Source organism: Palaemon carinicauda, chromosome 19, assembly GCF_036898095.1.
Source record: "Palaemon carinicauda isolate YSFRI2023 chromosome 19, ASM3689809v2, whole genome shotgun sequence".
In the NCBI taxonomy this organism is placed as follows: domain Eukaryota; kingdom Metazoa; phylum Arthropoda; class Malacostraca; order Decapoda; family Palaemonidae; genus Palaemon; species Palaemon carinicauda.
In genome coordinates this window covers 18,856,508-18,871,573 of record NC_090743.1, presented here as the reverse complement: position 1 = coordinate 18,871,573, position 15,066 = coordinate 18,856,508, and the positions used below count along the sequence as shown (strand labels likewise).

Sequence of the window (15,066 nt, the reverse complement as noted above, 5' to 3'; positions counted from 1 at the left end):
TGGTGTTCCTCCTGCGTCTTGGAGAACACGAGGATGTCGTCGACATAGACAGCGCAGAAGGGAAGGTCCCCCAAAATGCTGTCTATCAGACGCTGGAAAGTTGCCCCAGCGTTTCTCAGGCCGAATGTCAAGTAGGAGAACATGTAGGACCCGAATGACGTTATGATGGCTGTTGTTGGGATGTCGTCGGGACATGGGGTCTTGAAAATAGGACTTTTAGAGGTCCATCTTTGAGAAAATATTAGCCCCGTGGAGGTCTTCGGTGAGCTCCTGCATGTTGGGCAATGAGTAGTGGTCAGGTGTCGTGGCCAGATTGAGGTGTCTTATAATCACCGCAGGGCCTCCAACTCCCGTTGGGTTTCTTGACCATGTGCAGCGGAGAGGCCCACAGGCTAGATGCCTTTTTGCAGATTCCCATGCACTCCATCTCCTGGAAGGCGCGCTTGGCGTCCTGTAGCTTCTGCGGAGGGAGGCATCAGAACCTACAGTGGGTTGGGGCGCCAGTCGTAGAGATATGGTGGAATATCCCATGCTTGGCGGGAACGCCCTCCAGTAGGTACAGCTCCGATTTGAAAACTTCCGGGAATTCTTGCAGCAGGCAGACGTATTCATGGGGCATGACTGAGCACACCCTGGGGAGGCTGGGCCCACTGGAGAGATGGTGGGACCGTTAGGTCCCCTGGTCCACTAGTCGTTTGTGATGCACGTGTACCAGCAGACAATGGTAACCGAGCAAGTCTGCGCCCAGGAGGGGCCTCTTGACGTCTGCGATCAGGAAAGGCCAGCTTCCGGCCCACGATGGATATCTTCAGTATCCTTGTCCAGTAACAGGTGATGGTGCTGTTCGCAGCAACCAAGGAGGCCTTGTTGTCTAATGGGAGGCTGTGGTCGTCTTTCGGGGCCGGGATCGTTGACGCTGTAGAACCGGTACCTACCAGGAACCTTTTTCCTGCGTTGACGTCGAGGATGTAGAAGCCTGTGTGATCGGGCCTGACCTGCTGTACGGTTGCTTGTAGGCATCGTCAACCACCTAGTTTTTTGGATGGGCGCATGGTTGGACACACTTCCATGCCTCTTTTCCCCAGATTCGGTGGAATTAGCACCATCTGGGAAGGTCGGGGCCCTTGTGGTAGTGGTCCTCTTGTCGTTGCCCTTGCTCCTGCTGGGGGCGCTACTGGCGTCACTGCTGCGGTGGGGGCCGTGGGCGGGAGTATTTGGATTTTCCGCCGTGGATCGCGTTGACCCCTATATTGTCTGGTTCCGCCGGGTACTCTTCTGTCTCCTCCGTGACGGCATTGACGGCATTGACGGCGTTGACGGAGTTGACGGAGGTGGTGGCAGCATATCTAGAGCCTACATATCCAGGTCCTCGGCGCCCTCCAGCTGGGCGTGGATGCTTTGGGGAATGTGATGGGGGAAGATCTCCCTTGACAGGCTTATCTCCCTGGGCTGCCCATCGCTGTCGAGCTCGTTCAACTGGAGGAGGTTCAACAGTTCATCCCAGGCAGCTGAGGGACAAATGTCACCAAGGGGCGTTGTCATTAGGTCGAGGGCGCTCTGGACCCTTAGGGGTACTGGGAGATCGTAGACCTAAGTCAGTTTATTTTTAGGGTTGCTGTACCACATGGGTCCCGGCCTCTGTTTCAGCCAGGATGAGATTCTTTTTTGAACGCGTCGGCATTATCATCACCATGTCTGATTTTTCAATTCATCGCTGATGTTTGCCAACCTGAAATGGGCCTCTACACGCTGAACCCATACCGTCGTTGCATCCGATGTGAGTGGAGGCAGCTGTAACTTCTGTCCCATAGACATTTGTGTTATTTGCGTGAATACTGCACCGTGCCCTTCGGTTGCGAGGGATGAGGTACTATAAACTTCCAAATCTCTCCTCCTGACCTCACACTCCTAAACTCAGTAGAGAGCCGTATTTAGTCCGCTAACGGAGTAGAAATTCCAAGCAGCTGAGTAGTTGCTAATTGCCGTGGCAAAAACTGCGTTTAGAATGCAAAATGTTTTGCGCCATGATGAGTCTGTTTGTGGCGTTAGGGTATGTAGAGTTGGGAGCCCAAACGATTTGTCGAAATCGCCATCATGAGTCCGTCAAGGAGGACTCCACAGCAAAGTTTCGCCAACGCCAAAACGTAAACTAACCCTATGCCGTGATGAGTCCAATAATGGCGTTGAGATTGATAGAGTTGCAAGCCCAAACGATTTCTTTGGAAATCTCCGTTGTAAGTCCGTCAAGGGAAAACACTGGTGTCTCCAGTTGTGAGGTATGAGAGACAGACCATAGTTGAGTGATGCCTTATTTCCGACAGGGGTCGAATACATTGACCAGTGCGGACTGAGTTGTAGTGACCTTGGTAGGTGACTGTCCGACCATGAACAGGTGAGAGATGCGGGGCATTCGTGTTTTCTTACATTGACTTTATGGTTAATATAAAAGCCCATGCTTGACATATAAGAATGAGTCTTACATAAAAATGAAGGGAAGGTGATTCTGCGCCTATATGCATAAACAATATTTACAGGGTATTTACACAGAATATGTACAAAGGTAAAAAGAGTGCTACAAGTATTGTAGGACATTGTCCTTACACGCCAAGTAAAGTAATAGAGATGTACAGTACATGTGTTGTTTTTCAAGGGGTATTAGTTTGTTGAATGTTGTTGGAAAAGTGTATGGTAGTGCTAATTAATAGGATTAAGGATAAAACAGAGGATGCAATCTTAGAACTGCAGGGTGCTTTTACAAGGGGTAGGGGATGTATGAATGAGATTTCCAGAGTTAGGCAGAGCATCATCATCTCCTCCTATACCTATTGATGCAAAGGGCCTCGGTTAGATTTCGCCAGTCTTTTCTATCTTGAGCTTTAAAATCAATACTTCTCCATTCTTCATTTCCCACTTATGACTTCATAGTCCCCAGCCATGTAAGCCTGGGTCTTCCAACTCTTTTAGTGCTTTGTGGAGCCCAGTTGAAAGTTTGGTGAACTAATCTCTTGGGGAATGCAAAGAGCCTACCCAAACCATCTCCATCTACCCGTCACGATGAGCTCAGCCACATATGGCACTCGAGAACGCTCTTATAGTTTCATTTCTAATCCTGTCCTGCTATTTACCTCCCAATATTCTTCTGAGGGCTTTGTTCTCAAATCTACAAAATCTGTTGGATATTGTTTCATTGTCATACCACGATTCATGTCCATACAGTAACATTTGACTCATTAAACTGGTATGGCCTGATTTTTACACTTAATTTCAGGCAATTTGATTTCCAAATTTTACTTACCCTAGCCATTGTCTGATTTGCTTTTTCCAATCTTTCATTAAACTCAAATTCTAAAGATCTTGTTTTAAAGGTCATAGTTCCTAAATATTTAAATGATTCCACCTCTTTAATCCTTTCTCTATCCAAGGATTTTTTGTCTTCCATCACATATTCTATTCTCATCATCCGTCCGTCTTCTATCTATCTTGAGCCCAACATCCTGTGATTAATTGCAGAGGTACACTTCCTCCAACAGCTGCCATATTTAATGCAGAACTGTATGGCATACTGACCGTCATTGAGAAAATGGCATTGGAGGGTAATTTTACCATTTTTAGTGATACAAGGAGTGTCAAGCTTTTGAAAATTTTAATTCCAGTAACTCTTTAGTTTTAATGATCTTAGAATGACTTTTTATTATTGGACTGAGAGGTATAACAGTTCGATTTTGTTGGGTTCCAGCACATGTAGGTGTGTCTGGGAATGAGAAGGCAGATTTACTGGGAAAGAATAATGCATGCGAGTTGCTACCAAGAAGGTATCCCATCCTCTGTAAAGAACTTGTACCTACCATTAAGAAATTGTTTTGTAATAATTGGCAACACCATTGGGATAGTCTAGATGGAAATAAAATGAGATAATGTATGTTATATTGCCTTGGAGGTATATAATATAATGCCAAAGTGGGAGACTTCTTTTTGTCGTCTCCTCATTGGTCACACTCGGTCGGTTGACACGAGTTTCTGATGACCGAGCAACATTAGCCATATTGTTTTGAATGTTTGGTACCCTTAATAGTGAGGCATTTGTTGATCGATTGCCCCACTTGTTGTGCCAAAAGAAATAGATGTATGTTTGAGGCTCGAGGTGAGGATGGAGGGTTCATCCTTGCCAAGATTCTTGGACGTGTGTTGTACCATACTAGTGGTATTTTTAGATTTATTTCAGAAGCATGTCTTCTGAAAGCTGGTTTACTTGACCGCCCTTGTGGGACCTTTATGTTGGCGGTAGACACAGATCCTCACACCTTGTGTCCTCATTGTAGGGCCAACGGTGTGAAAAGGGTAATGTATGCGGTGAGTGTAGGGAGTGGTCTACCTCCCAGTGGGAGAGGTTTGCCCAGCGCCGGAAGAAGAGGTCCAAAAGGGATATTTCTCCTCCAAAGGCTTCTTTGAGAGAAAATCCCAAGGCCTCTTCTTCCGTAGCCCAAACCACCTCCGAAGCTCCCACTCGATTGGTCTCTTCCGAGAGACCGTCGATGGGGAGCGTAGACCGTTGTTCTGTTGACCGATCCCAGGGTGCGGGAGAGGTAGTTGCCTACCATAGCGAGACAGCTGCCCCTCCTCCCTCAGAGGAGGATATTGATTTCCCTGTACCTAGTCGTGATTTGTTACAGCTTTGGTCTTCCTTGGGGCTTCAGGGTTGGCCCTCCAAGGAAGCCCTGTTGATATGATCAAGCTAGGAGCAGCTGTTAAACAGTCGCCAGCGATAGCAGACGTAGATCCTCTGTCTATCGTCGACGTTTTTATAACGGAGGCCTCCGGTGTGTCGGATCAAACTGCTCCTGTTGCTGAGGTAGCTGAAGGCTCTGATTCCCCCTCCGAACATCTTTCAAGGGCGGAATTTAGTCCCACGGTCTCTCCTGCTGGTGATTCTCCCCCCGGGGGAGTTCACTTACAGAGACTCCTCTGCGAAGGCCTTACGAAGGTAAGCTTGCTGATCCCACGGCCCCTAGAGGGCGTATAGGGCGGAAGGCTCGTCCTCCCCTTCGCCGTAGAGGACTTCCTTCTCCTCACAAGGGAGTTAGGAGGCACCTTTTCGGCTCGTCGTCCCCGTAGTCCTCTGCTAAGGAGACACTTTGTTCTCCAATCCTGCCAGCTACCACCTTAGACCTCTCTGAAGATAGTTTGCGATCTCCTTCGGTGGAAGGTCGTCCTTCGGGACCCCCTTACCTGTCACCCTCCAGACCTGCTGTCCTGCCATCACCCTTCAAGGATGCTGATCCTGTCATTGTACAGGCACCGGTCCCTTCGGGGCACAAGGGACTTGAGTGCAAAACTGTGCCTCAATCCCTTAAGCACCAGGCACCCCCTGTGCGCCGTCTTGCTGCTGTTCCTGACCTAGTGCCACTGCACTCCCTTGCGCACGTGAGATCTCCTGCTCCTGTTCATACGCGCCAGAGTCACCCTGCGCGTCCACGATCTCCTGCGCGCCCTCCTGCAGTTACTGTTATAGTGCGCCAGCGCCCTCCTGCAGTTCTTGCTACAGCGCCTAAGCGCTCTCCTCTTCGTCAGCGCTCTCCAGGGCCTCTGGAATTAAGCGCACAGCCGCAGTTCCTGACAGCGCGCAAGCGCTCGCCAACGCGCCAGCGCTCTCTTACAGTCCAGCGCGCAGTACAGGAGGTACCTAAGTTAGCGCACGGGCGCTCACAGGTACCCCTGCCTTCTTCTAAACTGCGCACCCTTGTGCGCCCGAATCCTGTTGCGCCCCACTCGCGCCCAGCCCAGCAGCGCACCCTGCGCTCCCATCGCAGCAGCGCACACCAGTGTGCCCGATTCTGGTTGCCGCCCATCACAGCAGCACATGCCCTTACGCCAGCGTCCTGATGCGCGCCCACGATCTCCTGTGCGCCCAGCGCGCCCTCGTTCACCTCAGAGGGCAGTGCCTGCACCACCTGCGCATCGTTCTCCTGCGCGCCAGCTCACCTTTGCGCCCCCACGAGGCTGCGCAATCGCGCCCTTGCCCCGTGCTTCCTGACACTCGCGCTTCACGCGCTAGGAATATTTCTCCTGCGCACGCGCCCAATAATTTCGCCCGCACGGCCTCATCAGCAGGTTCCTGCGCGCCTGCATACACGTGAGCAGAAGGTTGCTCCAGCTCCTATCCTGCCTTCAACACCGCCCCACATTCCAGCTCCTGCGCACGCTCTCCGTCACCTATGCGCCCCCTTGCGCACGCTCGCCGTCACCTATGCGCCCCCCCTTGCGCGCTAAGTTCCTGTATCACACGATCCTGCCGCGCGCGATCCATGGAGGGGCTCACCGCGCGACTACCAGCGCGATTCAGGCCGCGATCGCCAGCGCGATCCCGCACGCGACTTCATGGGCTTCTTCTCGTTCCCCCCCTTGCAAGCTCAGAACAGCGCGCTTGCCGGAGGAGGGGCGGTTTCCGGACAGGTCTAAGGACTCTCTTTCAGCTCAGGCCAACCCCTCTTTTGTCGACTCCTCCTAGGGATCGTTCAATCACCTTCCCTCCAGAGGGAGTGTCTGACAGCGCGACTGTCAGCCAACAGCCCTGGTTTGGTACCATTGTCAGAGCTCTCATGCAGGCTTTTAAGCCTGTGTTCTCTGAACTAGGTCACAAAGCAGTGGCCACCTCGTCTCCCCTGAAGAGGAAGAGAGGAGTCCCCTCCGTGGTGACTTCTCCGAGGGCTAAGCTGTCTCCTCGGAAATCCTTGCGCAAGGCTCCTTCTCCCCCCCAGACTTTCTCTCCCTCCCCTGCGGACGAGGATTTCCCATCCTCAGGGGAGTCGGACAAGCCGGTCCGTTCCCCCATCGCACCAATGGGGAAAACTACGCCTCTCCCTGAGAAGTCTCCTCACGCCGGGTTGGAGAAGAGCCTGCATCCTATCCCTCCCAGGAGGGAGCCGAAGGACTCGAAGACTTTGCCGAAGTCTTCTGCAAGGATAAGACAGGAACCAGCTAGACCTTCGGAGAATGTCCACGTGTCCCCCCAGGAAGAGCCACTGGGGACTGGAGACTTTGCTGCTAGCCCTTCGGGAGGAGAGCATCAAGAGTCAGAACATGCGTTCCGGCAAGTTCTGACCCTCATGAGAAATCTCAACGGGGATCCGGACCCTGAGATTCCTCCTCCTGAGGGGAAGGACACGGTCATGGACCGAATCTACGGCACCCAGAAGCTCTCTAGGGCCAGTGCACCCTTGCCCTGGTCACAAGGGATGAAGAGTGCCAGAGACAAGGTCGAAGGCCAGCTCTCCGAGCTTGCCGCCTCCAACAGATCCAGCGCCGGTAACTAGCTCCTCCCTCCTCCTCGAGTCCACTAGAGGAGGTATTTCGAGATCTTAGAGGAGACTTGTTTGAGTCTTCCCATTCACCATTCTGTGGAAGAACTCACTGGGGGAGTCCCTCTAGAGAGACTTTCCAACCGGCAGGTTTCGTATTCTGACACTGAGATCCTAAGCCAGGAGAAGGTGGTGAAGTGTGCCATGCAGGCAACTTCGTGGCTTGACATCTGGCTGGGGTCTCTGGGCATCTTGGTGCCGTCTGAGGACCTGTCCAAAGAAAGCACCAGGAAGGTACTGGAGACATTCTTACTCTCTGGCACGCAGACCATAAGAGTTTTTGGCCCACCAAGTCTCGAGCTTGTGGGCCAATACGATCCTGAAACGTCGAGACGCAGTTGCCGAGAGGTTCCACCAGAAAGTCCCCAGTTCCGACGGTAGCAGGCTCAGACACTCTTCCGTGCTCGGTAAGTGTCTGTTCGAGCCTAAGGACTTGGAGCTAGCCGCTGAGAGGTGGAGGAAGTCCAACCAAGACTCCCTCCTCCATAGGGCCCTGACATCAAGGCCCTACAAACCTCCAGCAACTCAGCAGCCCCGTCCAGCTAAGAATACGAAAAAGACTACAGCAGCGAAGCCAAAGGTGTCTAAGCCCTTTCCCGTCAAGGACAGGAAGGGGAGGTAAAAATCCTAGAGGGAGCGGCAGAGGCCGTAAACGCTAGGATTGGCAGTCCCCCTGCATGTCCACCAGTGGGGGGATGCCTACAAAGTTGCGCGACAAGGTGGCAGCAACCCGGGGCACATACCTGGACGATTTCCGTGATCGCTCGGGGTTATCGCGTCCCGTTCACATCCTCTCTACCTCCCCTGACAGCGAGGCCAGTGTCATTGAGCTCCCTTACCATGGGATCGGTAAGGGGGCAAGCCCTCCTGGCGAAAGTCTAGACCATGTTGAAGAAGGACGCTCTCCAAAAGGTGGCAGACGGGTCCCCAGGCTTCTATAGTCGACTCTTTCTTGTAAAGAAGGCGTCTGGAGGCTGGAGACCAGTCATCGACCTCTCGACCCTGAACGGGTTTGTCAAACAGACTCCGTTCAGCATGGAGACGGCAGACACGGTCAGACTTGCAGTGACCCTCTTAATGAGAGAATGCCTTGATGAAGTCATTGAGCTTCAGCACGGCATTTCATTCCCATGCTGAATCTTGGTGACGGGCAAGAGGGCTCTCGAACTTGGGGAAATTGCTCCCCCAGTTCGAATCTAAATTTCTCTCTTTCTTATCTTTTTCTTCCTCTTTATATTGCTTCAACCTTCTCCTAATATTAAACTTTCTTTCATGATGCTGTCCCAACCCTATGAGTAAAATTTTCCATATGTATATGTGTATATTTTTACATATATATGTATGTTTATTATTTTTTTTTTTCTCTTTATGGCATGGATGTTTCTACATCTGTTATTGCCACTTGGGCGGATGTTTCTGCATCCGGTATTGCTGCCTGCTTTGATGAATGTGAAAGGTGTCGCGGTTGGGAGGCGTTTGTGCTCAAAGCTATATGTGAGTGTATAGGATGATCTCAGCCATCCCGAAGATGGTTTGGACCTTTTTGGCGGAACTATTCCAAGTGTTGGGTCTTCGGAATCCAGGGGGATCCAATGCTTGGGGTAGGACTCTCGGCTTCTGGCCGGAAGCCCGTCATTACAGATATGGGGAGGATGATTCCATAGTTTCTTGGTCTCAGTCCTAACAGGCGGGTTCAGCTTACACCTGTGCCTCTATATCTGTTTTGATGCTATCCTTCGGGTAGGGTATGGAGTGGACCATCTGGGAAGTATACTCTCACTGTGCCGGTAGTGGAGAGTGTAAATTTCCTTCCCAACATGTGATGCCTTAATGTTCTCAAGCAGGTAAATCAAACTTCAAAAAATCACTCTTCTCTCTTCTTTTTTATGATGGATTCTTGTGAAAATGACCCCACCTCCCCTGGATATGCTGACTCGCCCCCGGCACTGTTGACGACCTCTGGCAATTCATTTAAAGAAAACTCCGTTGACGACCTAGGAACTAAAAAGGACTGTTCTTTAAACATTCTGAAAAAGGGTAATTTGGGCAACACAGGAAAACTGAAAGTCCTGCACGTTACCCAAATCCCTTTAGAAGCTAATTATGATGTGCTACATAAAATATTTGAGTGTTACGGATCAATAAAAGAAATTAGAATGAAACTTCAAGATGATAATTGGGAATCTTGGTTATCATTTAATTGTCATGAGGAAGCATTTAATGCAAGCTGTAACATTGTTGATATTAAAGTAGGTAATATGAGTGTTAAGGGTGCTCTTTGTGATGGGGCACCTAAAGATCTGGATGTCTACAGACCAGCAGACTGGGCTGATAAAGATATAGAGGCAGATATACCATCCCAAAGAAAGCCAAAACCACCAATGTGGCTTCTTGCTCAATCTGTGGGAGGTACGGAAAATTATTTCAAGATATGCAAATTTCTTCAGAGGAAGGTAGGTACGATCGCACCTGGAGATATATCTCGATTCGGGAAGAAAAGTTTCTTGATAAAGGCCAAGTCATACACACAGTCTGTTATACTGTCTAATTTGAAGACAGTAAATGATGATATAAAATTGGACATCAAACCCCATCTAAACTTTAGCTATGGAAGGGGAGTGGTTTTTAATAGGGATCTGTATGAATTTACTGAAGAGGAGATATTGGCCATGTGTCCCCTATCAGTGTGGAAAGTACATAAAGTACCTGGAACATCAATGATTGTTCTTATTTTCCAGGATGCTGATATGTACCTTTCCACATAGACATAGAAAACGAAAGGATCAGAGTTCAACCTTTTAAGCAGAAGCCACTGCAATGTTATAATTGCTTTAAATTTGGACATCCTTCCAAAGTTTGCAATAATGAAAAAATTTGTAATACTTGCTCCAAAATTTACCATGGGGATTGTACACTTGAGGCAAGATGCTTAAACTGCAACTCTAATCATAAATCTAATGATAGGAGCTGCCAGTTTTATAAGTTAGAAGAGGCTGCCCTCAATAAATCAATTATTGAACATGTAAGCGTGGGACATGCCAAGAGATTATTAAATAAATCTAATACTTATGCAAAAACATTAAAAACAGGAGAAAAAGTTCCTCGGGAATCATCTCACCCACCTACTACTGTAGGTAGTTCTCGAAAAAGGAATTCACAATCTATTGATAAAGTGCTGCATAAGACAAGAACATCTCCTCCTAAAGATTTATCATTGAGTATCAACCAAAAGACATTGGCCACCACTATCAAACCTTTGTCCCCCATTACAAAGGATAGTACTAACCTCTCCCAGGCCATATCCTTGCCTGATTTAATGGAGATTCCACCTGACACCAAGTTATCAGGTGTACCTGTAGTGGGGAAGGTACAAAAACCTGGTAACTCACAACCTACTAATCGTAAAAGAGAGAGACCTCCATCTCTCTCACCCCCTTCCATAAGAAATACTAGAATTATGACATCAAATAAATGATGTTTTGTCTGTTGATGTTGCCGATCAACCAGAAGATAATTTAAATAAATCAGAAATTCAAGTTGAGGTCCACCATCCCCCTTAACAAATAGATAAAAAAGATACAAAGAAAAACACCAACGTAAAACCCAACTTAACAAGACCATCTCTGAAGAAACCTACAAGTAATAATGTTAGATTAAAAACTGCTAATGGGAAGACCTCACCCAAGACGTCTTCCAGAAATAATCCATAGTTTTCTCCTCCATTTTGCAATGGAACTGTCAGGGTTTGAGGGCGAAATATGAAGAACTTAAGCTCCTAATTCATGAGCATTCCCCCATAATAGTATGTCTACAGGAAAGTATGCTTGATTCTAACACTCCTAGTCCTCGAGAGTATGTTAGCTATAGAACACCATATAATCAACAAGCAGGGAGCCATGGCGGAAGTCTCATGTACATTCGTCGAGATGTTCCCCAAATACCCATGTCTATACGTACAACCCTGCAGGCAGTTGTTGTACAAATTGATATAGGGAGAAAATATACAATATGCTCTCTGTACTTACCTCCAAATGATGATATTTTATATGATGATTTAGCAGAAGTTATTCAACAACTCCCTCAACCTTTTCTCTTACTGGGAGATATGAATGGTAGACATCCTTTATGGGGTGATGTTTTGGCCAACACAAGGGGCAATATTATCTCATCAATTGTGGAGAATGAGGATGTGGGGCTCCTTAATACAGGAGAGCCCACGCACTTCCATGTTCAGACAGGTACTTTGTCATGCATTGACCTTTCAATTGCAAGCTCTAACTGCCTTCTTGATTTTGATTGGAGGACATTAGATGATTGGCATACTAGTGATCATGCACCAATCATTATAAACACCAACAAGGGTCCACCTTTGCAAAGATCGCCACGTTGGAATCTAGACAAGGCAGACTGGGTTAAATTTTCTGAGCTAAGTGAAATCGAAGGGAGAGCAGAACAGTTTGAAAGTATTGATGATGCTATAGACCTGCTGAATGGAACTCTTCATACAGCAGGAGTCAATTCAATTCCCAAAACAACAGGGTTATTCAAACGACGACCAGTCCCGTGGTGGTCTTCAGAACTAACTGCACTCCACAGAGCCACAAGAAGATCTCTAACACGATTGCGTAGACTCCGAACTGATGAGAATTTAATTATGTACAAGAAATGTAGAGCACAGTTCCGTCGTGCCATGAAAGAAGCAAGGCGCCAGTCATGGATGTCTTTTGTTTCCTCCATTAACAGTAGAACACCACCATCTTCTGTGTGGAGGAAAGTAAAAAAGATAGCTGGCAAATTCACCCCCAACCCACCACCAGTGTTGAAGGTGAATGGCCAGTATGTAACTGAAGCAAATGAAGTTAGCAATGCCTTGGCTAATCATTTTTCAAATGTATCCAGCAAGTGTGAAGGAGCCCCTGGTCACCAGTATAGGAGCACTGAAGAAAATAAAATTTTAAATTTTGCAACAAGAAGGGAAGAGTCGTATAATTCTCCTTTCACTGAAAGAGAATTTGATTCCGCACTTGCTCATTGCAACGATACAGCCCCTGGACCTGATGGAATTCCATATGCAATGATTAAACATGTACATTTTAATACAAAGCTATTTATTTTAAGCATTATTAATAGAATATGGCATGATCATAGTTACCCAAGTGTTTGGGAACTAGCCATTATTTTAGCCTTTTTAAAACCCGGTAAAGACAAGTTTTTAGCAGCAAACTATCGTCCTATTGCATTGACATATTGTTTATGTAAAATTATGGAGAAGATGGTCAATGCAAGGCTGATATGTTACCTTGAAAAGAAAGGTATTTTATCACCGATTCAATGTGGATTCCGAAAAATGCACTCAACGACTGATGTGTTGATACGACTTGAGTCTTCTATTTGTGAAGCCTTTGCTTCCAAACAGCACGATGTTACAGTATTTTTTGACCTTGAAAAGGCATATGATACGACATGGAGATATGGTATTCTTAAAACCATTCATGAATTGGGATTGAGAGGAGAGCTGCCACTATTTATTCAGGCATTTCTTTCACGTAGAGTTTTTCAAGTGAGTGTGGGGGAAACTCTATCAGAGAGTAAGTGCCAGGAAGAAGGAGTTCCTCAGGGTAGTGTGCTGAGTGTAACCCTTTTTGCACTAGCAATTAATGGGATATCCTCAGCCATTCCCCAGGATGTTCTCTCAACATTATTTGTGGATGATCTCTCAATATCATTTGCTGGCACTAGAATGGCAATGGTTGAGAGAAAAATCCAACTCTCTATTGATAAAATTATCCAGTGGGCTGACATGAATGGATTCAAGTTCTCGACAAGTAAAACTACCATTGTCCATTTTTGTCGTATCCGGGGAGTACATCCAGACCCGGATATATACATTAAAGGTCAACGGATACCATGTGTATCGGAAACCAAATTTTTAGGTTTGATATTTGACTGTAAACTTACATGGGTTTCTCACCTAAAAGCGCTAAAAGCTAAATGTGTTGAAGCTCTGAATATCTTAAAAGTATTGTCCCATACATCATGGGGGGCAGACCGCAATACTATTTTAAAATTATACAAGGCCTTGATTTTTTCCAAAATTAGTTATGGTTGTGAGGTATATTCTTCAGCCACCCCAAGCCGGTTAAAAATATTGGACTCGATACATCATGCAGGTATTAGATTGTCTACTGGAGCTTTTAAAACCTCGCCTATCCCAAGTCTCCTTGTTGATGCTGGAGAGTTACCTCTAGACCTTTACCGAATGTCTTCCATTCTTCGGTATTGGTTTAGATTGCAAAGACTCCCTAACTCTCTAGCCTTTCAGACTGCAAGCCTTGTAAGACAAGCATCATACTTTGAGTTGCACCCAAAATCCCCTCAACCTTATGGCTTTCGGGTGAAACAATTATTAAATAGTCTGGATATAATTAGAAATAAGATACTTCCATTCAAGATATCATCAACGCCTCCATGGAAGTTACCAGAGATATCTTTTTGTAAATATTTTATTGGAGATAAGAAGAATATGTCAGACATAGAAGCCAGGTCTCTTTTTAATGAACATGTTAAAGAACATAGAGGATCAACTTTTATCTATACTGATGGCTCCAAATCTGATGCTGGCGTTGGATTTGGAGTACATAGTAATGGTTTTAATTGTAGAGGTGCACTTCCTCTGACCGCTTCCATATTTACTGCCGAACTGTATGGCATATTAACTGCTATTGAGAAAATAGCGTTGGAGAAGGAGGGTAATTTTACAATTTTTAGTGATGCAAGGAGTGTCCTTCAAGCTATGGAAGCTTTTAATTCTAATAACCCTCTAGTTTTAAAGATTTTAGAATGGCTTTTCCTTATTGGACGGAGAGGTATAACAGTTCAATTTTGTTGGGTTCCAGCACATGTAGGTGTGTCCGGGAATGAGAAGGCAGATTCACTGGCTAAGGAGGCTGCATCAGAGTTGCTGCCAAGATATCCCATTCCCTGTAATGATTTCTTACCTGACATCAAGAAATTGGTTTGCAATAAATGGCAACAGCAATGGGATAGTCAAGATGGCAATAAAATGAGGGAAGTAACAAATGACATATCTCCTTGGAGGTATAATATGATGCCCCGAAAATGGGAGACGTCTCTTTGTCGTCTCCGTATTGGTCACACTCGGTTGACACATGAGTTTCTGTTGAAGGGCCAACAGCAACCGTATTGTGACAACTGTTTAGTACCTCTAACAGTAAGGCATTTGTTGACCGAATGCCCCAATTATGACATCTTGCGGAATAGATATTTGTTTGAGGCTCGAGGTGAGGGTGGCAGGTTCATCCTTGCCAAGATTCTTGGAAATGATGTGTCCTACCATGCAAGTGGCATTTTTAGATTTCTTTCAGAAGCAGGTCTTCTGAAAAATATTTAACTTTTATGACATTCAATTTTTATGATTTTAATTGAATACTCTTTAATTTTTTATTTTATTTCATTTTTTACTTTTGTATATATAAATTAAATGTTACCGGCGTCAATGACCTTAGATGTCAGGATGCCTGAAAACTTTAAATCATTCATTCATTCATTCAGACTTGCAGTGAGACCGCAAGACTTCATGTGTACACTGGACCTGAAGGATGCGTACTTCCAGATCCCAGTCCATCCGTCTTCCAGGAAGTACCTAAGATTTTGCCTAGACAACAAGATCTACCAGTTCAAGGTGCTGTGC

General features: G+C 46.6%; 2 protein-coding genes across 3 annotated transcripts in view; one reads left to right on the top strand and one right to left on the bottom strand.

Moving 5' to 3' along the window:
* The window catches only part of LOC137658497 (adhesive plaque matrix protein-like), a 1,563,467-nt gene that overhangs the window by 478,912 nt on the left and 1,069,489 nt on the right, over positions 1 to 15,066 (top strand). The window lies entirely within an intron of this gene.
* The window catches only part of LOC137658493 (uncharacterized), a 444,691-nt gene that overhangs the window by 156,195 nt on the left and 273,430 nt on the right, over positions 1 to 15,066 (bottom strand). The window lies entirely within an intron of this gene.